Source organism: Ambystoma mexicanum, chromosome 4q, assembly GCF_040938575.1.
Source record: "Ambystoma mexicanum isolate Mex_15411 chromosome 4q, UKY_AmexF1_1, whole genome shotgun sequence".
In the NCBI taxonomy this organism is placed as follows: domain Eukaryota; kingdom Metazoa; phylum Chordata; class Amphibia; order Caudata; family Ambystomatidae; genus Ambystoma; species Ambystoma mexicanum.
The window spans coordinates 1,257,967,791-1,257,993,318 of NC_090928.1; the positions used below are offsets into that span (position 1 = coordinate 1,257,967,791).

Genomic DNA, 25,528 nt, shown 5'->3' on the forward strand with positions numbered 1-25,528 from the left:
GATCGCGCTTAAGGGGGAGTCACTTACCCCGGTGTACAGCTCAAGCAAAAATGTTGTTTTATTGATAGTCACTTTGCTGTTTCAACTTGCCTTTTTCATACCCACAGCCAAGAAACGGTGTATTAAGACACAGAAAACATTTGATGAAATAATGAAAACCTATTGTGATGCTGAAGGTACTAATTGAAGCCTTAGGAGAAAAAGCAGCTACAGGTGCAATCTGGGAAATGCTGGAAAACAGAAATGTTGCATGAGCTACAAGAAGATGCCGTGGAAAAAAACAAGAGAATTATATTGTAATAGCTGATGGGTGGAACCTTGACTGTTCCTAAATTTATTAATGGCTGTTTCCAAAAGCTGGAAAACCTGAGTCTTTTGGCAGGGATGGCTAGTGTTCTTGATTCTTCCTACATTCCTTCCTCAGAACCCGCCTCTGTTACTTCACCTAGACAATTGAAAGACACAGCAATAAATCGGCAGACGTCTGTGTAATGTTGAAGTTCCCAAAGATGTACCTGCTCAACAACTACAAACTATTGGCCTATAAAGTAACAGTCAATCGTCTGCTACAGATATTTTGTCGGACAGATCTAATTTGACAAGCTCGACTCTGTCACCAATTCTTTGCAACAGTGTGTCCATGTTACAGTATGACTTTCATGCCTGTTTGGACAGGGAAGTGACACCTACACGTTCCCACATACCTGCTCAATCATTCAGATTATGGTCTTTAAAAACAATGGAATTGGAACATACCCACAACCAAGTTTGGTTGATATGTCAGCCCCTGCTACTAATTGGTAACGTAATTGTAGCTCACACGCTGCTCTGTGAAACTCTTGTGTGTAGAACTATATAGTTGATCGGTGAATTTGTAGGTTGGTGCCAACGTGTAAATGGTACATGTTTTTGTGCTGTTGATTTCTTTTGGGGTTCAACAAGTGTTTTCTTGGGTGTGGGGAATGGTCGAACTAATTGCTAGCTGCTCTTAGTGATATTGGGTGAAGTGATCGGTCGTCTGTCATGCCGGTAGACCTTTAACAGATTGAGGTCACAAAGTGTGTATTTTAGTGCAGTCAGCTAGCTGATGTGGAGCGATCCACATCACCCCTAATCTTCAACTTCTACATACAAAACATCCCTGCAATCATCCACTTGTACAACCTTACCTGCTACAACTAAGCAGATGATCTCCAGATCATCCTCAAAACCCAAATTCAGAAGGCTCCAGCAGCCCAGACCTGTCATCATGCCTATCCGACATTGACCCACAGGTTGATGACCAACCACCTCATCCTCAACCCTGGGAGAACCGAAATCCTAGTCTGTGGGAAAACAGCGCTCCTACCCCAACCAATCCCATGGCCCAAACCACTAGGACAAACACAGGCACCCTCTAACGTGGTAAAAAAAACCTCGGATGTGAGTTGGTCTCAGATTTACCCTCAACCAACACACCACCAGCGTATCCAAAACCTGCTTCTTCCACCTAGGGACTCTCAGGCGGATTTTCCCCATCCCCACCGTTTCTCGGCCATCAACGCTATAATCCTGTCATTCCTAGACTGCGCAAACTGCCTCTACCTAGTAGCCCTGGCATGCCAACTAAGGAAAGTCCAAAGAATCAAAAATGTGGCAGCACGCCTGCTCATTAATCTCATTAAACACATCAGCCTGACCCTGAGAGTCCTCCACTGGCTTCCTATTGCTCAACGCACCACCTTTAAAGCCATGTGTATCACCCACTGCGCAGTCGACAACACCGGACCGGAATTCCTACGAGACAAAATTGGCCCATTCCAATCTTCCTGGAACCTCCGATCTCGCACAGTATTTCGCATAGTGATCCCACACCACAGCTCCACAAGGCTTGGCGGGTCCTCCTTCTCAGTCCAAGCGCCAATCATCTGGAATTCCCTACCCCCTACACATTTGCAACACTGAAAACCACCTGAAATTCAGGAAGGCCCTTAAAACCTGGCTTTTCCCAACACGCTTCTAATCCACTGCACCCTGAGAACACACCACTAATAATCTCCCGCGCATCAATTACAACACAGGGGCTGGCAGCTCTTGCAGCGGTTTCACCTGACATACCACCCCAATTGCTCAACAACACTGCCAGCCAACAAGTACCCCAGGTAAGCCCTTTCATTGTGGCACACCTGCAACTTTCTCTCAGCACCCCCCGCCCGCTGTTCTACATGAGAGACCATGAACATTAAGATAATTAGCCCAGGGTAGCACACGCCCCCATCACTAAGGAATCACTGCGATTGTTAACCTGCATCGCTCGCTCAGGAAATTCTCAATACTAGCAATCTCCCACTACAAACGTACTCCCAAATCTAGGCATAACATACCATTGATTACTGTTATATTACAGAAACCCACTGTACTATATGCTGAAACCTATGGCGTTACGAACCCTAGGCCTCTCTTCCACCATACAGGATTGTCGAATCGATGTGTAGCCTCTTTCTTTGTTTATTATATGACAAAGCCTAGTGCATTTGAAACTTAGACCTCTCTCCCACTATACAGGATTCTCAAATATAGGTGTAGCCTCCATCTATGTCTACTATAGGATTAAATCTACTGCACTGTGATACCTAGGCCTCTCTCCCACTATACAGGATTCTCAAATCTAGGTATAGCCCTCATCTTTGTTTACTATATGCTGAAACTTACTGCATTATGAAACGTAGGCCTCTCTCCCACTACTCAAATCCAGGCATAGCCTCCATCTTAGTTTAATATACGCTGAAACCTGCTACATTACCTATGCTCATTGGTATAGGACTCTCAATTCTAGACCTGGACAAACGGCACCCCAGCAATGTTGCAGCTTACCGTACGTATATCTCGCACCACTAGTGTGGACATAGGCCGGAGGCATGGCCAAGCAACCATGCACGATGGAATATGGCTATGGCTATGCACAGCCGGTCTAGCATCAGACATAGCCGTCCCGACTGAAACACCTCTGCCACTAGCATACAGTGACTACCACCCGAAAGGAACCTGGTATAGCTGGCCTCACATAGACTCTCTCAACAATAGCAAGCGATCTCTAATCCTCACCAGCACTCACCCACATGTCTGACCTCTCTTGGGGCTGCTTAGTAGAGCCTTGCCAGCCACCCCAGTCTTATAACGGCAACATGCACACATGCATCTCCTAAGCTAAACTCCCTAGAATTTCCTACCACATCGACTACGGTCACCAAGGGCGTTCCAACCGAGAAAAAGTGCATTGAGGCCACTCAAGTGGGGAAAGAGCACTATATAAATAACTAAATACAAATACCGTGATTTGTAATTGTGGGAGTTTATTGGGTGTTATACCACGTTAGCTAGAGGTGAGAACTGAAATGAGGGAGTTTACAGGTTGGTTTGTGACATTGCGGGGTGGATTTGTAGTTTTGTATACTAAATCTGCAAACTTAGTTAATGACATTTGAGTGCTCTAGCAAAGATGGAAAGTGGCGGCTGCAAATTCCCTTGAGCTATTCCCGTACACTATCCGTAAGTCTAACTAGACTCTCCCTATAGTAATACCACCCGTTTTACACACAGGTAATCAAACCCTTTTCCTAAATCGTTTTGAAGCAACATAAAATAACTCTGCCTGAAATTGTCTGCAATAATAGTTCACAATTCCAAACCCATTCTAAAGTTGTCAGGGTCATTCTGGAGTAATCCCCCACCCATCCTGAAGTTGTCATAGGGTCATCCTGGAGTAATCCCCCTCCCATCTTGAAGTTGTCATCGGGTCCCCCTGGAGTAATCCCCCTACCCCTCCTGAAGTCATGGGGGGGTCATCCTGGAGTAATACCCACCCATCCAACCACATGTGCAAGACAGCAGCCTCTCACGTCTAGCCTGTCACAGACAACTGGATTGAGACAGACAGCTGCCTATCAAAATTGGGCTGACTCTGACAGCTAACGCTATCTAGGAATAAAAAATAAAAAAATAACTACCTGCCTTTGTGCTACCGTCAATACTACTATTGTACTTCGTGCTGGCCAGGTGTCCCAAATCTAGGTGCTGCTATTGTATAGGTACCACAAATCTAGCGGTTATTATTGCATTTACTGCCCCTCCCCCTCTGTTAGGCCCTTTCTCCCTCTATCCAGGTGCCCCAAATCGAGGTGCTGCTATTACACCTACTGTTACTGCATTTACTGCTGTCCCCTGTGCTAGGGCGCCACCCCCTCATCCCCCATCCAGGTGACCCAAATCTAGGTGCTGCTATTGTATAGGTGTCCCAAATCTAGCTGTTACTATTGCATTCTCTGCTATCCCCAATGTTAGACCCTTCTCCCTCTATCCAGGTGTGCCCACTCTAGGTGCTGCTATCCAGGTGTGCCCACTATAGCTGCTGCTATCCAGGTATCCCCAATCTAGGTGCTGCTATCCAGGTGTGCCCACTCTAGGTGCTGCTATTGCACTACTGTAATTGCATTTAATGTTGTCCCCCGTGTTAGGCCCTTTCTCCCTCTATACAGGTGATTCAATTTCTAGGTGCTGCTATTGCATTTTTGCTCAGTACACTCCCTGCCATCTTAGTCTTAGGTACCTCGACCCTGATACCTTTCCGTCCTTCCCCCCTGGACATGCACCCACTCTCTGACCCCCACATTGCTCAGCTGCTAAACTACTCGATCCCACAACAATAACTGACCTCCCCTCCCTAATGGAGATACCACATCAACAAAGACCGTCTCTCTGCCCCTTGTGCACCATACTCGCCCCACTTAATGCGGCCCTCCTGGTGCATGCTCTCCGTACTAGCGCCTACCTTCAAGAACCACCCCTATATCTGACATCGGGTTGCGATCTCTGCCCTCGAACACTGCTACACTCTGACCCCTCCCAAACATCATTCGCCTCTAACTCTCAGAGGAGCGCTCTGGTGCGCCAAACACCATGTGTTCATACCCTTACCCCACACATTTCAACCCATCCTGCTATCTCGCCCTCCCTCTACCCCATGGCATCTATTAAGAACAACCCCCTATTCCCTGTGCAATCTCCAACTCGCAAGCCAGAGGAGCTCTCTGGCACTCCAAACATCACAAGTCCCACGCCACTACTGCAGCACAGGTGTGCTCACTCAGGAACTCCATCCCCCGGACTAATTACCCCCCCCCCACTTCCGCCCTCCCGGCCCATGCCAAACCTCTTGTGACACCTACACTAGCACCCACCCACTCGTGTAGAGCTCTAGGACACACCAACATTGTCATCTCTCTACCAACATGCACTCCATCCAGGCCCCCCCGCCACGTCTGTCCCACGCTTCCTCACCTCCAACACCTCTCCCTCGGAAACCCAGCGTCCCCTTGACGGCGTGGTCCCACAAGGACAACCGCATCCCACAAACTCTGCACAGCCCAGTGCTCCCTCTCTTCACCTGCGATGCCCTCTCACCCTACCTCCCACACCGTCCACTCACCCGCCCTCTGCTCCTACTCAACCCCCGCCCACAGACCTTCCCCCTTCAAACCCTTTCCTTTCTCTCAAAGTAGCATCTCTTGCCTTTACTAAAACCGTTGCTTCATCCTCTTTCCCCTCTGACCCTCCTACCCACTCTCACACCCTCTGGCAGCCAAACTCACAAAACGCAGAAAGGCTGACGGGCCCTCTCCATCGACTCTTCATACCTCACCACTTCACCATCGGTCAAACCTCCCATCCTTTCCCTCCACCATCAGACCCTTCTCTCCCCGTCTCCACCCCCTTGATCTTGACCACTCACCCAGTACACCTAAATCCCTAGCACCCTCCAGACTCGAACCACAAACAGCTCGCCTAACCCCCACACATGCACCACTTCCCAATTCCCCCCCGATGCTCCCCAACACGTCTCTCGCATACCTTCCACTTCCTGTTGACCTAACCCATTCACCTCCCCGCCCCCTCAGAGTACCTGCAACTCGCCTCAAGAAGTCACATGCCTCATTTTCAACGCCGAGAAACAGACACCTCATCTTTGACCGCCTATCCTCTGACAATACTGACCTCATTTTGATCCTTCTACAAACCTCACAACTACAGGTAGATGCTTTCAACAACCATTTCATGGAAAAAATAGATCTGATTCGAGAAAAGAGTATTCAAGTCACACTGACTGATCCCCCAGGAACAATCGGAGGTGGTTGAGACTGTTAGCTCAGATAATGAGGTGGTTCTGAAACCATTTGTATTTACCAAGGAACAATCGAAGATGGTTGAGGCTGTTAGCCTAGATAATATGAGGGTTCAGAAACCATTTGTATCTACTGAAGTTTCGGAGGAGAGGATATGTTTTTTGCTTTCTAACCTGAAGGCAACAAATGATGATTTATTTGCAATTCCATCTTCAGTAGCCAACAAGTAGCCCCGGATAGTGCCCCATTTATCACAGTTTGTGAACAAATCCTTAACTACAGGTATAGTGCCAGTAAATTTGAAGAAGGCAGTGGTTACCCTGTTGTTAAAAAAAGCAAATTTAGATCCCAAGAATCTCCAGAACTACATACCAGTGGCAGGACTTCCATGGCCGGCAAAAATTCTGGAGAAAATTGTGAAATCTCAGTTACAGGAATATGTGGAACAGGAGAACCTACTAGATCCTTATAATCAGGATTTCGTCCAGGATTTGGGACAGAGACTGCACTACTGACAGTCTGGGACGATCTCCTGGAAACGGCAGATCAAGGGGATATGTCTTTGTTGATCATGTTGGACCTATCTGCCACATTTGCTATGGTAGATCACAAGATCCTGTTGAGGTGGCTAAGAGAGGTGGGAAAGATTTTGGGACAAGCCCTTCAGTGGTTTAAGTCATTTCTAACCGGAAGGGAAGAAAGGGTTAAGCTAGGAGATTTCCTGTTGGACTCCTTTTTACAAAAGTGTGGGATTCCACGGGGTCCTCACTTTCTCCTCTGCCTTTTAATTTATATGTTAAACCTCTTATGGACATCTTGAGAAAACACTGCATCAAATTTCATTCTTATGCGGATGATACTCTGGTGTTCTTGAAAGTAGAGAAGAGGTACAGACCTGGATGTGTGCTAACCAGCTGCTGTTGTGCCAGCAAGACAGAGGTTGCAACACACCAAGCAGGCGTGTCGCCCTGTTTTTTTTTTTGGGTCCACAGTTTAACTTTGCCCAAAATCTTTCAATGTGGGCTGTGTGTGAGAAGACAGCATGGGATGTGGAGCGCAGGTTAGCACAAATGTGCAGTCAGTGTTTTACACCTTATGAATGCTGGGACAAATCTTGCTGTTCATAGTGAATGAGGACAGAGCAACAGTGGTGGGGACTCTTGTTAACTTGCGATTGGATTATGGCAATGTGCTACTGTCGGGAATACCAGTATTCCAAATGCGAAGATTGCAAGTGGCCCAAAATGCTGCAGTTAGGACGGCAAAATCTTCCCCTATCTCCAATCTAAGACGATCTATACACTGGCTGGCTGTGAGAGAGCGTATATATATTTTAAAATCTGCTGTCTGGTCTTCAAATGCGTGAACTAAGTAGCCCAAGGTATCTACCTGATAGAATTAGGAGCTATACCCCAAGCAGCCAATTGCTTTCATGCGATAAGAATCTGCTGCATGTACCGCAGTCTAAATATGTGAGTAAAGGGGATTGAAGATTCAGGGTCTATGGAGCTATCTGAGACATGAAAACGTAGCATTCCCGTAAGGCTGTGAAGACCCATTTGTTTTGCTAGGGAACACCGATGGTTAGTTACTGGTTTGTGCAATACACCATCTAATTGGATATTATTGGGATGATTGCAGACTCATTGTTACTTGTTCCATCAGCGGCCAGACACGATTAAGTTTGTTTGGTGCACGCTTACAAATGAATCAAATCAAATTGCTTCTCCATCTCATGTGCCGAAACCCAGACATGCAATGCTAACTGTGAATCGCTTCTAGTAAAACTCTCGCTACCATCAACTCACTCACAGCTTCCTACTCATATACAGACCCCCTGGATATGCGAAATTTTGTCAACAATCACTGTGACTCAATAGCCACCATTCAGGTAAATCACCCAACACTCGCACTACTAGCAGAGTTCAATCTCTGGTTCGATGTGCCCAACAACCCCAGGACCCAACCCCTGGTCGACAGTCTTGAGGCTCGCAACCTCTCCCGACAAACCACTGGTACAACTCACTCTGGGGGTCACACACTTGATGCAATCTTCAGCTCCTATGTCATTGTCTCTATGCCAAGTCCCATGCTGCTTATCTGGACAGACCACTCTGCCATCCCTTTCTCTTTCCACACACCAGCCTGTTCACCCATGGCTCTCCCTGCCCTCACATATGATCACAAATGCTGGATCAAAGTCAAGGTACTCCCCGACCTAGCCGAAGCCCTGCTACTTGTCTCCCAGCGACACTGACTTCTGATAGACCCCTAACCATCGAATCCTTTGACTCCTGGCTTAAAGAATCACTAATTCCCCACAGCCTCCCGCAAAGGACCGTCCACCAAGTGGTTCACGCCTCACCTGAAGACTTTCAAAAGTCAAAATGGCTCTCTTGAGCGCAAATGGCGAACATCTAAAACTGCTCTCTGCAGATCTGTTCACCCACTACCACCCTAATTACAAATCCGAGATCCGAAAGGCCTATTACAATAAACTAATTCTGAACTGTGGCAACAGCAGCAAAGAACTCCACAAGATCATCTCAGAATTCGTGAAACCTACTTGCACCTCTGCCCAAACCACCTCCAGGCAGACGCTCTGTGACTCCCTCTCGCTACATTTCTACAACACTGCACTTGATAGTATAGCAACCCTTAACACCAAACTCTCCACCCTCACCCTGTGCCCCAAACCTAGCCCTCCCGATTCCGCTGCCCCGACGACCGCAATGCCAGCCTTCCACTCTTTCCACCCCATCTCGAGAGACGAGTTCCTAGATCTATCTGGCAGAAGACTCTCTGAATCCCCCCTTGCTCCCTGTCCCGCCTTTCTTCTGAAAGAAATATTCTCCTCTACTTGCGCAGGAGAACTTGAAAGGTCCATACTAAATGACTCCCTCACCTCTGGCACCTTTCCAGAGGCCTTTAAATAGCGCATGTCAAACCACTTCTAAAAAAGGCATCCCTCGACCCTACAGACCGATCTTCAAACCCAGATTTCTTGCGAAACTCATTGACCGTGCTGCATTCTCACAGCTCAACTGCTTCATAGAATCCATCAAACTACTCGACCCTGCGCAATCAGGCTTCAGGCCGCGCCATGGAACAGAAACCACTCTGATCTCGATCTGGGATGATCTCAAGGTTGCGGCAGACACTGAGGGCTGCGCAGCGTTGATTCTCATTGATCTGTCAGCAGCCTTGACACTGTTAACGATTCTATCCTCCTTGACCGTCTCCAATATCTAGGAATCCGTGGCTTGGCACTCAAAATGACTGCCTCCTTCCTGAGCAACAGGAAACAAATCAAATCACTTTCCTCTCCCCCTTTGTCTCAACAGCTCGCGCTGTGAACACCGGCGTACCCCAAAGCGCCTGCCTCTCTGCTCTCCTTTTCGCCCTCTATCTGACCACTCTTCTAGCAAACATCCTCGTGCACAACCTCTCCTATTACAACTTTGCCGGCGATACCCAAATTATCAGAAGAATTCCCAAAACAAGTACCAACCCACTTCCTGACCTTGAAGCTTGCCTCAGTGATATTGATTGATGGATAACAAGAAACCATCTCCTTCTGAACCCAAATAAAACTGAAATCATGGTGTGTGACAATACTGCCCTTCTCCCTTGGTACCCCCCGCCCCCAAAATAGTCACCTTGGCTGCACTATGGACTCAGCCCTAACCCTCTCCCCTCAGATCAGTAATGTATCAAAATCCTGTCACCTCAAACTCCTTAGATGCATGTTGTTATGTCAAGACTGGACTATGCCAACTCCTTAAACCTAGGATCACCGGCATACCAACTTAAACTCCAAAACGTTGCCGCCAAACTCCTTGCCCTGGGTCACAGAGACCACATCTCCCCCGCTCTCTGCACCCTTAATTGGCTCCCTGTGGGACGAAGGGCCACCTTCAAAACCCTATGCATTACCCACGAGCAGTGCACAAGGCAGGCCCAACGTACCTACAACAGAAGATTAAATCATATCTCCCACCACGTACCCTAAGATCAAGCACTGCCCTCTTACTAGTGATTCCAACCTCAATTCAGCCAGGACTGGAGGATCCGCCTTCTCAACCATGGCTCCAACTCTGTGGACCTCACTCCCCCCAAACATTCGATACACCCAAGACTATATGGCATTCCGCAAAGCTATAAAAACCTGGCTCTTTCCGTAAACCTGATTAAGACCATCTAGGGCCGCTTAAACCCAGAAACACCATGAGCTACGACTTCAATGACATTACATTGGAAAGTAATTACACCCTGCAGACAAATGTTCAGGAGATACCGAGCAATGATGCCACTGAAAGCGACTAAGTCACCAAGACAGAATCGGGAGACGGATACCATTGAGGACAACCTTGGCGTCCTGCAGGCGCTAAGATATGTGACTGTTGACTATCCACTTCCTGAGTACACCACACATGCCTTGCTGCCTCCTGTGCCATCTCCATCTGAGTACATCTACAGCGAAACGCGAGAATGTAATCCGGAACAGTGGGTTTGTAAGTATAAAACATCCACTCAAGACACTCACCACTCGCTATACCCCTCGATCAATTTTGGTCTGGCTGCTCACATATGAACAATACTCCATGAACACCTCAACGTCCTGCTAGAACGCAGCTATACCCCACACAAAACATCAGCCTAGCTGCACACATAAATGTCCTGCACAAGCCTAATGCCGCCAGAATGTAGTCTCGGAGGCCAACCACCAGACTGCACACATTCAACTGATCTCTCAATACCACCATACCTAATCTAAGGATGCAGCTAGCATCAGCTGCTCACATATTGAGTGCACTCAAGTGACCTCAACCCACAAGCGCTTTGAGGTCATACCAATGATATATAGAGCGCTATATACATGCCAAATAACATAACATCCTGAAGTTGTCATGAAGTCATTCCCAGCCCTCCTGAAATTGTCTTGGGGTCATCCTGGAGTAATACAAGATCATTACTGAAGTAACTAGAACTCCTGGAGTAGTTTCTGTGATAACTAGAATCATCTCATTTATATATTTCGGCCTCTACACATACTTCAGGATGGTTTCGGATGATCTCCCTGAACTAACCATGGATGACTATAGAATGGAGTCACCGGATGTCTCCAGAATGATTCCAGGAAGATCTTCCTTTTTGACTTGGGAAGGTGCGCTATACTACACTCAATAACATAGCATTACAAGGCACAGCAAAGAGTTTGACTCCTCTTACGTGGTGTAGTACTTTGGAAGTTCCAAGCCACTCGGGCAACAGGCGAGGACATTTATCCAGGTTCTGCTGCAACCAGTCCGCTGTACTAGAATCTCTGGTGTAATTAACACAACTGTGTGCCCACATCAATAAAGCTGGCCCATTGTAAAAGTCAAGCAACATGACAATCCTTTCAAAAATATGTTCAGCCCAAAGAATATCGGTGTAGCTTTATTTTCCACATCCTAAACGGAAACTGCAACACCTATAATGTAAAATAATGAAAACCTGAAATGTCTATTTCACACTACTGTACTTTTATACACACATAACAAGAAATTGCGTAATACGCTATTATAGGCTGGGAACAAGAGATTGTCACAAACATCCAGCTTGCTTTTATGAACACCGTTTTTATTTCAATCAACACAAACAAATGTTAAGTGTGCATGTCAAGCTAGCGGGCATCAGGAATATCAACTAATCTTTAAAAGGGGCTTTCTTTTACTACTCACTTTAATTGTCTTGGAAGCAGACATGATAGGCAACAGAAGCTGTGGGGGTGTCCCTCAGTTTGAATGTACCGTCACAGTATCAATTGACCGATCACAAAAGACATGTTTTACCAAAGTAAGTGTGATGCGGTTAAAGCTCTGGTGGCGAGCAGGTCCCTTCAGCAACAGCTAAAGCCCAGGGATGTCACGCGCCTACTTCTACTTTCCATGCGAGCTAAACTTAGCAGCACGTGAGATAGTAGGCTATGTGTTTTATCTGCAACTGTAAAGATTACTTGACGGGATAACCAAAAGCGCACGCAAGAACAGTATGGCCAGAAACGTCTTCTGTATGGAGGAACATAGGTCTGGCTGGGCAGTGCATATAGTTTTACATCTCAATGCAGATAAACATGCATGTTTCACTCTAAATGTACCTGTGACGAGCAATGTTTCGCATTCTCAAAATATAAAACTCAAATGCCACAGGACAGTCAAACAAAGGCTATATTGCAATGAAGTGATTTCCCCGCATATGTGCAGGCCCCTGCCTGGACAGCCGCCATGCTGGCTATTGTTTCAGTGGAAGATTAGGTTGTAAAGGACTACATGTCACCAGGGGCACATATATGCAGTCCTGGGTCAACGTGAGCAATAATGCATTCTGGGGCTTGTAGTCTTGAATCACTCCAACTCAAGTACCACAGTGCAATGCTGTTTGCTAAAAAAAAAAAAGAAATGCCACGCTAATACAGTAGTGCAACAGAATAAGATTAGCCACTTCAGCAGAAATACCTACTACCGATCACGTTACGAAGGATCTTGCCAGGTACAGACTCTAGTAGCACTGTATAACTGCATGAATGCACTTATATGAATCATCACTACTTGGCCTGTCGTGTCCTAGATGTGCTTTACGTTTACTATATATTCACACAGCCTGTTCTTAGTCTCTGCATAGATAATCAAACGTAACTGTGTCTGATATATGGTCCCCTCAGCGTTCACCGCTGTATAATACCATTCGCTTGACAGTATCATTTGAACTATTGCACACTGGCATAGACACGTGCAATTTGCATCGCTATGCATTTTATTTCATGTAAACTCGCTTATTGTAAAGGACCTTTAGCTTGTGAACAGCTCTCTATCGCTGCATGTTTGTATGAAGTCCTGTCCCCTTCAGCTCACCTGCTGCTAGTCCTGACATCTGCACTAGCGCCGCAAGCTGGTAACCCTCACTACCAGGTTAACCTGCTCCTATAGTTCCACTACCACCCTCTGGCCCAATAGTCCAGGAAGTGGCACATCACCACCTACCCTATCTACCCGAAAACTACCATCTTCCCTGCTCCAACCATATACCTGATTTACGGAAGTCATATTGTGACCTTGTCTAGCATCAATGCATCCCAGTATTTAGCCATGCCCCCTTTCACTCCTGATGCCAACTCTAACCAGCCCACCCGCCTCCCACTGGTGGCGCTCAACCACAACCATACTACTCCCCAGGTGACCCACAACCCATCTCTACTTCATGATAAGCACGACCTGGGTGTCCCATGCCCACTGCCACACAGAAACACCAACCTTGCAACCAGAACCAAGTTAACAATCGACACAACAGGCACCTCTGCCCCCCCCATCCTAAGAAGAATCACACTCTGCACGACTCGAACTCACTCACGCTTACCCACCCTCATCAGCACACCCAACTACACAATTCTTGGAGCTCTCATTAACGCCAGACCCCTCCCAGCCAGCGCATTAGACATTGCAGACATCCTCACCTCACACAATCTAGATTTCCTAGCCATAACAGAATCCTGGCTACATGCTGCAGCAGGACCAGCCCTTTCACTTGCCGTTCTAGACAGCCCCTCCATATATAGAAGGGACAGACCTAACGCTAAAGGAGGAGTGGCCATCATTGCCAGGACATCTCTGAACATGAGAGAGGTGTCCGTAACCCCTGTTACTTCCTGCGAACTTCTATCAGTCAAAATGTCCCTATCTGCTACAGCCACATTAAACATTCACCTCATCTATAGACACCCTGGGCCTGTACTCGCCTTTGAAAATGAGGTCACAAAAATCATTTCTTCCAATGCCAAACCCAAATCCTTACCCATCCTTCTGGGGGATTTTAACCTACTGAACGACCCCCTCGACAACAACGCTCTATCCTTGGCAAATACCATGTCAGCACTCAGACTCGCACACAGGATCCAAATCCTACACACGCAAAAGACTGTACACTCAACTGGCTTGCAGACATCAACTGCAACTCCACCATCACATCCAATTCTCCCTGCCCATGGTCCGACCACCACCTCATCACATTCAAAGTCGATACAAAGATCGGCCAAACCAACCGCCCTATACTAGTTCCAGAGGCGCCCTCTGGAAACAAAAGGAATATCGCTGCCAACAACCCGCTACTGCAACCTAGCAACACCTACTGCTAACAACACTGACCCTACCATAATGACCAAACTGTACAATGACACTATCCTGCCAGCCATAAACAAAATAGCCCCACTTGCACTTCAAAAAGCCAAACGCCCTGCCCACCTCAATGGCTGGTTCACCCCTGAGCTAAAAGTGCTAAGAAAGGCGGAATCTTTCTGGAAAAAATCCCCTACAGTAGCTAACAAAAATGCCTTTGACAATGCCTCCAGGGTGTACAAACAACAAGTACTCCTTACCAAAAGTAAACTCTGCAACGACAGAATCTCTAAAGCTAGCTGTAACACTAATCCTCAGAGAGCTAGAAACCGCAATCCCACCAGTGGAAAGTTGTAACAAAAATGCTAGTTGATGTGAGAACATGCAAAATGCACTCCAAAACAAAATCACTCGCCTACAATCCATAATCCAAGCCAAAAAGAACAGCCAAACCTTCCGAACCATCTACCCTCCCCAAGAACGCCACCAACTTCAAGGAACTGCCACAATTTGAATTCACGGAGGTCACCCATTCAGAAGTCCTCCAAATCATCCTAAGTCTTAAACCATCAAGGTGACCCCTGCCCACGGACAGTCATTAAAGACTGCATACTCCATTCATCGATGAATGCCTCTTTCAAAAACAACAGCGGAACACGTGGGTACTACCCGTACCCAAAAAAAACACACGCGACCGTAACATTCCCACAAACTACCAGCCAATAGCAACTGTTCCATTTCTCTTGAACATTTTAGATAGAGTAGCATACTTGCAAATCCAGAAATATCTGGAAGCCAATAACATACTTAGGCTACATCAGTGTGGATTGCGCCCAAGACATGGGACGGAAACAGTCCAAATAGATGACCTGAGGGACAAAGGGAAACCAGCCTTGCTCCTTCTCCTAGACCTCTCCACTGCGTTTGATCTTGCTGACCACAATATCCTGTGAAAACAATTGGCCTCGGCAGCGCACTTCTTCACAAATGCCACACAATGGATAAAATCTTTCCTTAGTGACAGAACAATGAAAGTCTTCTCCACTAAAGCAGAAGCACCACCCACCATAGTCGCGTGCGGAGTAACGCAAGGCTCGTGTCTCCCCCACTTTGTACAATATTTTTACAAAGCCTCTTTTTGATCGATTGGACGACCTGGGTGTCACCTACACAACTTACACAGATCCTCATGCCAATATCCAGGGACCACAATGCCAACACAGCCACTCTCAATGCCATATATCTCACCATCCAACGCTGGATGGCGCAGCACAGTCTATGTTTAAATGATGACAAGACCGAGTTTCCCCTCATAGGCTCTCAACACAGGATCATCAAACTAAACGATTCCTTCCACTCTGTGGAACAACATTCAACTCCTTCAACATTGACGGTAACATCATAAAAGTTACTAACAAGGTAAAAACTCTACTCACTCGCCCTAAACAAACAAATCAATGCCACATCAGCCACTACTTACATGTGCAAACTCGTTAACGCCTGCAGACAATTCCTCACACCTGACAGCTGCGTGACCCTGGCCAGAGCATTAGTCCTAGCCCGTCTCAACTATTGCAATGCCGTATATGCCGGCACCAAGCTCCAGAACATCTGGAAGTTACAGGTCCTTCAGAACAATGCCCTCAGAGCAGCACTCAACATCCCCAAATCAGAACACGTTTCTGCAATAAGACATCAACAACACTGGCTTCCAATACATGAACACATCATGTTCAAATCACTCACCTTAACCCACAAATGTCTACACTGGATGACCTGACCCCCGCATATCTATCTGACAAAATCACCATGACACAACATGCAAGACCTACCAGAGCAGCCTACCAGTTCCACTTCATTAATCCCAGGTTCAAGCTCCAAAATGCATGTGGTAGCAGCTTCCCTACGATTGCCAGCAAACTATGAAACTCACTGCCACTCCCACTCAGAGTGCAAGAGTCCTTCTGGATTTGCCACAGACTACTCAAAACTCACCTCTTCATTCTAAGCCTGGGTTACTAACTCACACCCGCACACTACACATCACATATTTAAAAAAAACTGTGATTACTGTAAATATTGTATATACTATGTCTTGTCTGCAATGTTAATACCATGCATTATGTCAGTCTTGTATATACTCTGTGTAACAACTGCAACTGTAACATTTCTGCTCTATAAGAAAGCACTCGATGCCTTTGGGTTCGGCGCGCTATACAAGCTTAAAAATAAATAAGAAAGCCCACATTACCACTTCAGATAAAGCATTCCCCCTGCGGTCCACTGATGGGAGACGGACACCCGTCCATTACGCCTGGAGTAACGCACATGGATTTATGCTTCAGCTGCCCCCGCAGAGCCACATGGAACCATTAAGCTAGAGCAATGAATGTGCGAGCCGTGCCTGTCCCAAAGGGTAGTGTCTAGTTCCCATCCGAGAAACGGACCCTAGCAACGCTCCGCCCCCTCACTGTTACGTTCCGAGCACGTTTGTGTCTACTTTAACGCTTGCCCTTCCGTACCACGTGATCAAAGCGTGAGCGGGAAGGCAGGGGCAGAAAACCTTGTGGAATTGAGCTAACTGATATGGGCATTGCTCCAAGGTCAAGGGTGGTGGCAGCGTCTAGACAATTCGCAGTAAACTAGTTTCCATTTTGTGACGTGTGCTCCTGTGCAAAAGGGTGAAATACTTTTTCTATGATACAAAGGAGTGATTCTGTCCTGCACAGAGGCCAGCATCCTGCGCAGCAGATTTGGGAAATTTGGCCAGTGCAAAGGAGGGGGAGCTTTTGGCATGTATCCTGTGCAAAGGGGCAGATTTGGGGATTCGTGGCTTGTGGTCTTATACAGAAGGTTGGAACACTCAGAGCCATATGCCGGAGTGTGGGGAATGGGGTGGCATCAGCGCCGGCGCTTATGGTGCCCCGTGTAGCATGGGCCGAGTGCTCAGAATAGCTAAGCTTGCTGCTGTGCACTCTGAGCACACACACAGGTGGCCCACGCTGCAGGACTGCAGCACGATAGATGTCATGTCCAGTCCCCCACTATGCAACGGGGTACAGACAAACAGAATACACGGACACAGCTCAAATATCTGGTACGAGAACAGAACCCCTTGGTGGGCTTCCTCCTCCCTTTTATTGACCTACATCACATGGGCCGTCACAGCCACGTTCCTACTTCCTGAGGAGTGAGCTGTTCAACAACGTCCCCTTGCATGTCCGAAGGTACCCTTGACATGACCATAGTTCTATCTTACTGTCGCTTCTTCTCTCAGGACCTCACCCCTCCGGTAGATCCCCTGCAGGATGAACCTGCATAGTCACGATGATTGGACTGGTCACTGGCGGAGTGAGTATCAATCGCTCCTTTGTCTCTTCAGGGTGTCAACCACTCCAGGGCTTGCTGGCTCTTCTCTTGGATCAGTGCAGGCCTCTGGCATTTCTCTGGATGGCTCTCCTGGGCCTTGCCTTTGCGGTGTCTGGACCTAGGGGGTCTGTGCGTCCCTTGTTTGTGCGGTCTCTACGGTTCTCTTGCCAGGTGGTCGCTGGTATCCTTCTGAAATGGGACACGTTCCGCATCACTGTCGCCGGCCCTCGTGAGTCTGTCACCATTCCGTGTGCTCAGTGGGTGACTTCCATTAATTGAGACTCGTATGGGAGCGTCATCTTTATGGGGGAGGCACGGTTTTGGACTAGTGCTGTGTCACCCACTTGTAGCTGGCTTAGTGTTGCTCTACTGGCCCTGTTCTCTCTTTCGTTGTGTTCTCGCCACCTTTGCTCCGTTCAATCCTTCCAGGCATGGTGGAGGGAAAATCCGGCCTAGATGGGGATCCTGAACATGAGTGCTACTGGAGTGCCTAACGTGGCTGAGTGTGGGGTTAGTCGGTAGGGCCGGTGGAATCGGTATAGCTCTTGCAGCCACGGACGACCTTTGTCCTTCACAATCCTTACCACTTTGATGATCAAGGACATAAACCTCTCTGTGTCTCCATTTGCTTGGGGCCTATATGGTGTGATGTGGTGGTGCCGTATTCCCATGTCACCAAGGAACCTTTTGAATTCCCTTCTCCTTAATGTGTTGGCCATTGTCACTTTTGATGGAGGATGGTATTCCGTGGACTGCGAACATCCTTTCCAGTGCTGTCGTTACTGAGGCTGCATCCGTGGATCTTGCTGGTTCTACTTCCGGGTACCGCATGAAATCGTCCACTGCCACCAGGAGGTATGCCTCGTTAGCAATGGTGCAAAAGTCAAGGCTGACTCCGTCCTATCGGTGTCCACTCCTGGGCGGGCTGGCCACATGCTCTGGGAGACCTGTTCGGCGGGCAGCCTGGCATGACGTGCAGGTTTCCACCAGCGTTATTAGATTCTGTTACATTTGTGGCATCCACACTCTTGATTTTAGGCATGCTTGTGTTTTAACTATTCCTTGGTGGTCTTTCTGCGCCAGTTGGAGTGCCCTGTCTTGCAAACTGAAAGGCACTACAATGCAGTGTCCCTTTAAGATGAGACTGATAGTTCGTGTCTGATTCCGCAGGAGTTCTTGTGCTTGTGGGGTGCGATGAGCTACGGCCGCAAGGTAGTTCTTCCATTCTCCTGACATGATGGCCTCCTTCGTGATCTGAAGGCAGGTGTCTTCCTCTGTCTCTGCAATTACTTCATTCAGTTGCTTTGCTTTTGGCCCTGCGCCGGCGATGGATGATGTGCCACGGCTTCCTCCTCCCTTTTATTGACCTGCACCACATGGGGCACCACGGCCACGTTCCTACTCCGTCTTGGTCACATGACTATTTCACAGTAGACAGATGCTTGGGGGCGGGGGCATCATGGGGACAGTGCTCTGCACCATTTCTAAGATAGTCGCAGCCAGAGCTAGTCACTCGCTCGTCGCATGGCAGTAGCATGAGTGATTCTGGTGCCTGGAGGCCAGCTGCACTCAGCGTATGTGTACTGACTGACAGTGGTCCAGGTGCCCATTTGTCAATTGATTTGTGACCTGCCACTCGGTCGGACAAGCGTGGCTGCCATTAAAACGTCGGAGTCCACATTTCTGTACTCTGACAAAAAAATACCCCACATATTGGAAAAACAACACGCGCATATTTTATTGTGTTTGGACGTAGCTGGCTGAAACCCCTAAGGTCAGTGCCCTCTTCTCACAAAATGTCATCACTGTGCCTTTTGATTCTTGTCGGACCATCTGGTCGACCGGTGCCACCCAGATACGTTAGGCTTTGAACACTACACCGCTGGAACCAAAAGATGACAGTCAGCTCTAAGAGGTTTCTACTGGATCCGGTTGGTGGTCTATGGGTTTCTGAGCATCTACTATACTGCGCCTCTATGAGGATAAGCCCGGGCGAGATGATTCCAGCTCAATGCTGTAACTTTGTATTAGTGTGTCACTGTGTCTAGGAAATGCTTTTGCTTTGTTTGATGGACCTGAATAGCCCAATATCTAATTTTGCTACATCTGAATCCGATTAAAACTCGAACTTGGCAACTGAATTCCCACCAAAGTACAGATCTTCCAAGACAACACATTGGATCACAATGTGAACTCTCTGTGCTTTGCTGTGCTTAGCTCGGGGCACTCTGTCTGGAGGGTGTTTGCACATGAGTGTTCCATGTGGGGCACTCCAGTGGCATTTCCCGTGGAGGGTGCTTGGGTGCTCCAAATGGGTCATGGTAATATGGTATGGAGTCCAAGTCTGGAGCCTATGGCCACCTCGCTGTGGGGCGGGGCAATGTGGACTGTAGCACTCGTCCTCCTGGGCAGGGAGAAAGGCACTTCTCCAGCAGTCGCTCTCAGCGATTGGGGCGAGGCGGCACGGTTCTTGATCCATCAGTGGTCTGAGGTGGGAACTGGCGTTCTGGGCCTATGCCCGGGCAATGGGATTTAATTGACCAGCTGAGCCTGGCGCTTTGCTGCAATACCGGCCCTAGCCGGCGTGTATGCCTCTCGGATGGTCTGTGCTGTTTACGTTTCTGCTGCTGGCACTCAGTTTATGTTTGTGGAGAAAGGGCTGGTCGCTGACATTGGCTGTTCTGGGAGTAGAAAGATGCTGCTTTCCCCTGGTGAGTCAGAGTCCTCTCTTGTCAGTCACCCATCCCATTGTCAAGGGGGGTAAGAAGTCACTCCTGCCCCTTCTTTCCTTATCCTGTCATCTGTTCTTACCCCCGCCCACTTCACCATTCCCTCTTGCCGCTGCCACATGTCCCTTCTCCAATGTCATAGTCGCTTCCCCCAACCATGTCAACTGCCCCTTCTCCCCAAAAGATATTGGGAGGACCCCTTGCCAGTATGAGATGCATTAATACGTTTTGTAAAGGTCAGTCCTTGGCTGGTAAAAACACATGCAGTTACAGTGTTTCTTTTTTTATATGACTCTTGCATTAGCAGTCATTTTACTGTTAGGGTGCTATCATAATAAAATAGACGGGCAGGCCAGTGTTAACTGTATGTGCTCAGAAGTGTTGCATTATTGAATCATGTCAACTGTCATATATAGCTATTTTAGTTAATTATGTGCACACATTTTATGTTGTTGATTTTATGACAAGTAATGTACATTGGTTATTTGTATCCTCTTTCTCATGTGTGGTTTCAGTGCCTACTGAAGATATGCAGGGGCTGAGTGGTGGCCCCTTTTTAAAACCATGTCTGTAGGACCCTGAACCCCACGTATGAGGCAGCTATGTTATGTTAAGATTTCTTATAAAGCGCACAGTAGCCCAAAGGCATCATGGCGCTGGAGAGGAAGAGACAGGACCTGAAAAGGAAGCAGCAACGACCACCATAGCCACTAAGTTAGGAGAAGATGGGTTTTAAGGACCTTCCTGAAGGCCAGATGGTTGGATATTTTTTTAAATGTCACAGGCAACTTATTCCAAAGCTGCGCGGCGCAATAGAGAAAGAACATCCCCCAGTCTGGGAATGGCGAAAAGGTTGCACACAGAGCAGGCCAGGAGACTCAGACCTCAGGGAGCGCTTCCGAAGATAGCGTACAAATTTGACACACCGATACTCCACCCCGTGGTCGTGGAGAGAACGATGCACAATGCAGAGCGCCTTGAATTCGATGCGTTGCACAACCGGCGCAAAACCAGAGAAATATGGGCCCCATCGTGAGACACTCGCCACCTGCGCAGCAAAATTCTGAAGGCGTTGTAAGCGAAGGACCAGACTCTTAGGCTGTGAAAGATAAAGAGAATTGCATAGTCCAGCCGGCTGGATACAATCGCAGCCACAACGGGTGGAAGCAGGGATGGTGCTATCATATGGAGTACCTTTTCAGGATTTTCAAGTGATTAAACCTAGTCTGACAGGCAGATGAAACCTGAGCATCCATAGACAGGGTAGCAGTCATGAGTACTCCCAGATTCTTAACCTTTGCCGTACAAACAGGAAGAGACCCAAGGGAGAAGGCCAGAAAGAGGCAATCTAGAGTCAGGGATCAGGGGGAGAACCCACCACCAGCACCTCCGTTTTGTCCCCATTCAGCTTCAGCCAATTAAGGCGCATCCACCCCCCACGGCCGTCGGGCACTGATCAAGGCCCGACGACACCCTGTCCCGATCAAGATCTAAACGAATCAGGATCTGGGTGTCGGCGGCATATGAGTAGCATCTGACGGCAAAGGAGCTGATGAGGGACACTAAGGCCCGGATGCAAATATTGAAGAGAATGGGGGGCAAAGCGGAGCCTTGAAGGACACCACAACTGAGGTGACTAGATTTAGAAGAAAAAGGAGAGACGAAGCGATTGAGATCTATCCACCAAAAAAGAAGAGAACCAAGCTAATACTTGCCCAGATATACTAATTTGGACCAGGCAGGATAGCAGGGTAAGATGATCCACTGTCTCGAAAGCTGCGGATAGATCCAATAATATCAGGGCTCCAACACCCCCTGCATCCACTAGCCTGGCCAAGTCGTCCTGTACTCAGACCAAGATGCTCTCAGTGCCCCTGCCTGCCCGAAAACCAGACTGGGCTGAGTAAAGACAGTTCGATAGTTCAAGAAAGGAGGACAGAAGAGGAGAAGCCAGTGATTCCAAAAGTTTCATAAGAGCAGGTAGAAGAGAGATGGGATGAACATTAGTTGGCAGGGAGGAGTCCAATGAAGGTTTTTTTAAAAAGAGGGATTCCTGTTGCAGCCTTTGGCTCCAGCTGTATAAATCCCGATTGAAATGAGGCATTGACAGTATCCGTAATCAATCCTAGAAGGTCAGCTGAAATCTCCTTCAGGACTCTGAATGGCACCACGTCAGAGGGGCGCAAGATTTGATCTGCTGAATGGCCTTCAAAACCAACTCTTCAGAGAAGAGAGGGGCATAGATTTCGATGGAGCTGTTTCCTGAAGCAAATTCCAATTGGTGATACCGCTGGTTGTATCATTGAGGGTGCACAACATGAGCCCCACCTTGAACTTCATTATTCTCCAAACATATTCTCTTCCCACACACCAGAGGAAGCAGAGTAAAGCATGTCAGTGATAAGTGACCATGTTTAAAGTGGTCTGTTTCTTTTGCCAGCAAAAGGACATTTGAAGTGACAGCATACGGTTTGAGAAGACTGGTGCCCCCTAGGGAATAGGTGCATTCTATCGGCCCTTCCTTGCTGCTTCACACTGTGCCGAATACCTAAAGAAATGGAAAATGGGGGTTCATAGCAGCAGATTATCACAGAAGAGGAAGCCAATAGAGTGGCTACCACTTCCCGTGATGTCACCTCCTGTGCCTGTGATGCCATCAAATGTAAATTAAGGGGAAAACAAAGGGGGATCTGGGAATCTCTCTACCAGCATGAACACAGCCCAATGACCTGTTCTTGGGTGAATAACCCCTGGGAGAGACTCTACCAAGTCTTTAGCTCACTGTCCCTTTCACAGAGAAGACATTTCCTTGCATATCAGTCTTTATCCTGCCAGGGGGCAGTCCAGCACCGAAATACTAGGCAATTCTCCTTTGAACAAGAGTACCAACAGCAACCCCATACACGTGTTTCAGCCTTCTTGGGCATCGTCAGTGAGGTGAAGCTGTGCCTCTCTAAGAACAGTGAGCAAGGGGTTCATGTCTGGATCGCCCTGGTAACTTAGGGTGAGACCCAAAGTTAATTTATGCAAAACAAGGGGAGGTCTGGGAATCTCTCTACCAGCACGAACACAGCCTAATGACCTGTTCTTGGGTGAATAACCCCTGGGAGATACTCTACCAAGTCTTTAGCTCACTGTCCCTTTCACAGAGAAGAAATGTCCCTGCATATCAGTCTTTGTCCTGCCCAGGGGCAGTCCAGCCCCGAAATGCTAGGTATTTCTCCTCTGAACAAGAGTACCAACAGAAAGCCCATTTCTTCTCTGTGAAAGGGACAGTGAGCTAAAGACTTGGTAGAGTCTCTCCCAGGGGTTATTCATCTTCTAGTCTCTTGACAGAAGAATCAGATGAAGATACTCTGATTCCTTCTCACATATTACCAACCCAAAAATGCGGTCTACCAGATTAATTAAATCAGTTTACTGACATCTTTCGAGATAAACCAGCAAGAGTAAATGGGGATTGTCATTACATTTGCATACCCCGAGGGATGGTTGTCCATTTAAAATCGTATAGAATCCCTGAGGCAAGAAAAGAGGTAGTCATACAGGAAGCGGAAAAGATGCTGAATTCGGATATAATTGAACCGTCCCAGAGTCCTTGGTCTTCTCCGATTGTACTTGTTGCCAACCAGATCTGTCGTGAAGGTTCTGTATCATTTTCAGAAAGGTAAACACGGTTTCCCAATTTGATAGTTATCCTATGCCAAGCATAGATGATCTGTTTGATCGATTGGGAGCTGCTGTTTTCCTCTCCACAATTGATCTAACTAAGGGATACTGGCAAGTGCCTGTCAATCCGGAGGACAAGGAGAAAATAGCCTTTTCCACTCGTATTGCCCTATACCAATTGACGGTGTTACCCTTTGGCCTTCACGGAGCCCCAGCCAGCTTTCAAATGTTAATGGACAAGTCCTTCAACCATATTTTTGTGGGGAATGGCCTTGTTCAACCCCAGGGGGAAAAAGTGAAGGCGGTGCAGGAAACTCCAATCCCTACAACAAAAAAGATCTTAGAGCCTTCCGATTATAGACGGTTTATCCCAAGCTATTCCTCTATTACCTCCTGCCTCACAGATAAGCTTTAAAATGCAGAGCCTCAAAAAGTAAAATGGACCCCATAAGACCAATCTTGCTTTGACCAATTAAGTCTTGGGGAAGGGAACCTTGAGACCTGAACTCTTTATTGACTTACAACCAAGGTTCTTTTGGTGTTTGGGCCTGTGTTACTTGGAACTTGGGGAAGGGAACCCCAAGTACTGGGTAAACTATATCATCTTGAACTCAAGAGAGGAAACTTGAAGACTTTTTGTTGGAACAACTTTATACTTGGGTAAGGGAGCTGAAAGGAAGCTGAGAGCTGGAAGAGGCTCAGAACCTTATGTTGGACAATGGTTCCTTTAGTTGCTGACATCCCTACACATTCTATATATTAGTTGTGAGGGCAAGATAGGCTTTGGACAGAGAATCTTTGACTCAGACTTTCCTTAGTTTTATTTAGGTAGGGAAAATGTACTTTAGCATAGGCAAGTTAGGCCTTTTTCCATCCTGACATTTGTGAAAAACCAGAGGGTGTTTCACAACGTAGTTCCGGCGATCCCTTACTCAGGTGGCCAGGGAAAGGCCATTGCTTTTGGATCCCTACCCTGGGGGTGGACAAGCGAGAGGGAATCACCTGGGTAGGGGGTCCTCGGGGAGTGGGGGAGAAGCACCCCATGGTGAGACATGGTATCCCCGTTTTCCACAACCAATCTAACCCTTATCCCTGTTTATTTTATGGGAAACTACAAGTCCCATAATTCCTTCCCACCTTGTATTAACAAAAGTACTACACCAAAGAAGATGAGGAATATGGACAGAAGGATTACCTCCCCTGACTTGCATCGGCCCCGTCCCTGTAATGAGGCCAGGCAGAGTCAGGCATGTAGCTTTAATAATGTACACCTGCCACTTATTAAGGCTCTCTGTGAAAATAAAAGGTGGCACACACAGACACACTTTGAGTGAGGCTGGGTACAAGAACAAACAGCTCTTCCTATGCTGAGGCGAACCAGGCTGTGGGCGTTGGAAGGTATTGACACATTGGTGTTGATCAGCAACAGAGAGGATTGACAGAAAGCCAG

The 25,528-nt window shown here is 47.6% G+C and overlaps 1 long non-coding RNA gene across 1 annotated transcript in view; it reads left to right on the forward strand.

The window, feature by feature from the left end:
* The window catches only part of LOC138468343 (uncharacterized), a 33,685-nt gene extending 12,909 nt beyond the window's left edge, over nt 1-20,776 (forward strand). Inside the window, exon 5 of the long non-coding RNA XR_011268247.1 lies at nt 108-20,776. This is a non-coding gene — a long non-coding RNA (uncharacterized lncRNA). The remainder of the gene's footprint in view (nt 1-107) is intronic.
* Nucleotides 20,777-25,528: the final 4,752 nt, after the last annotated feature.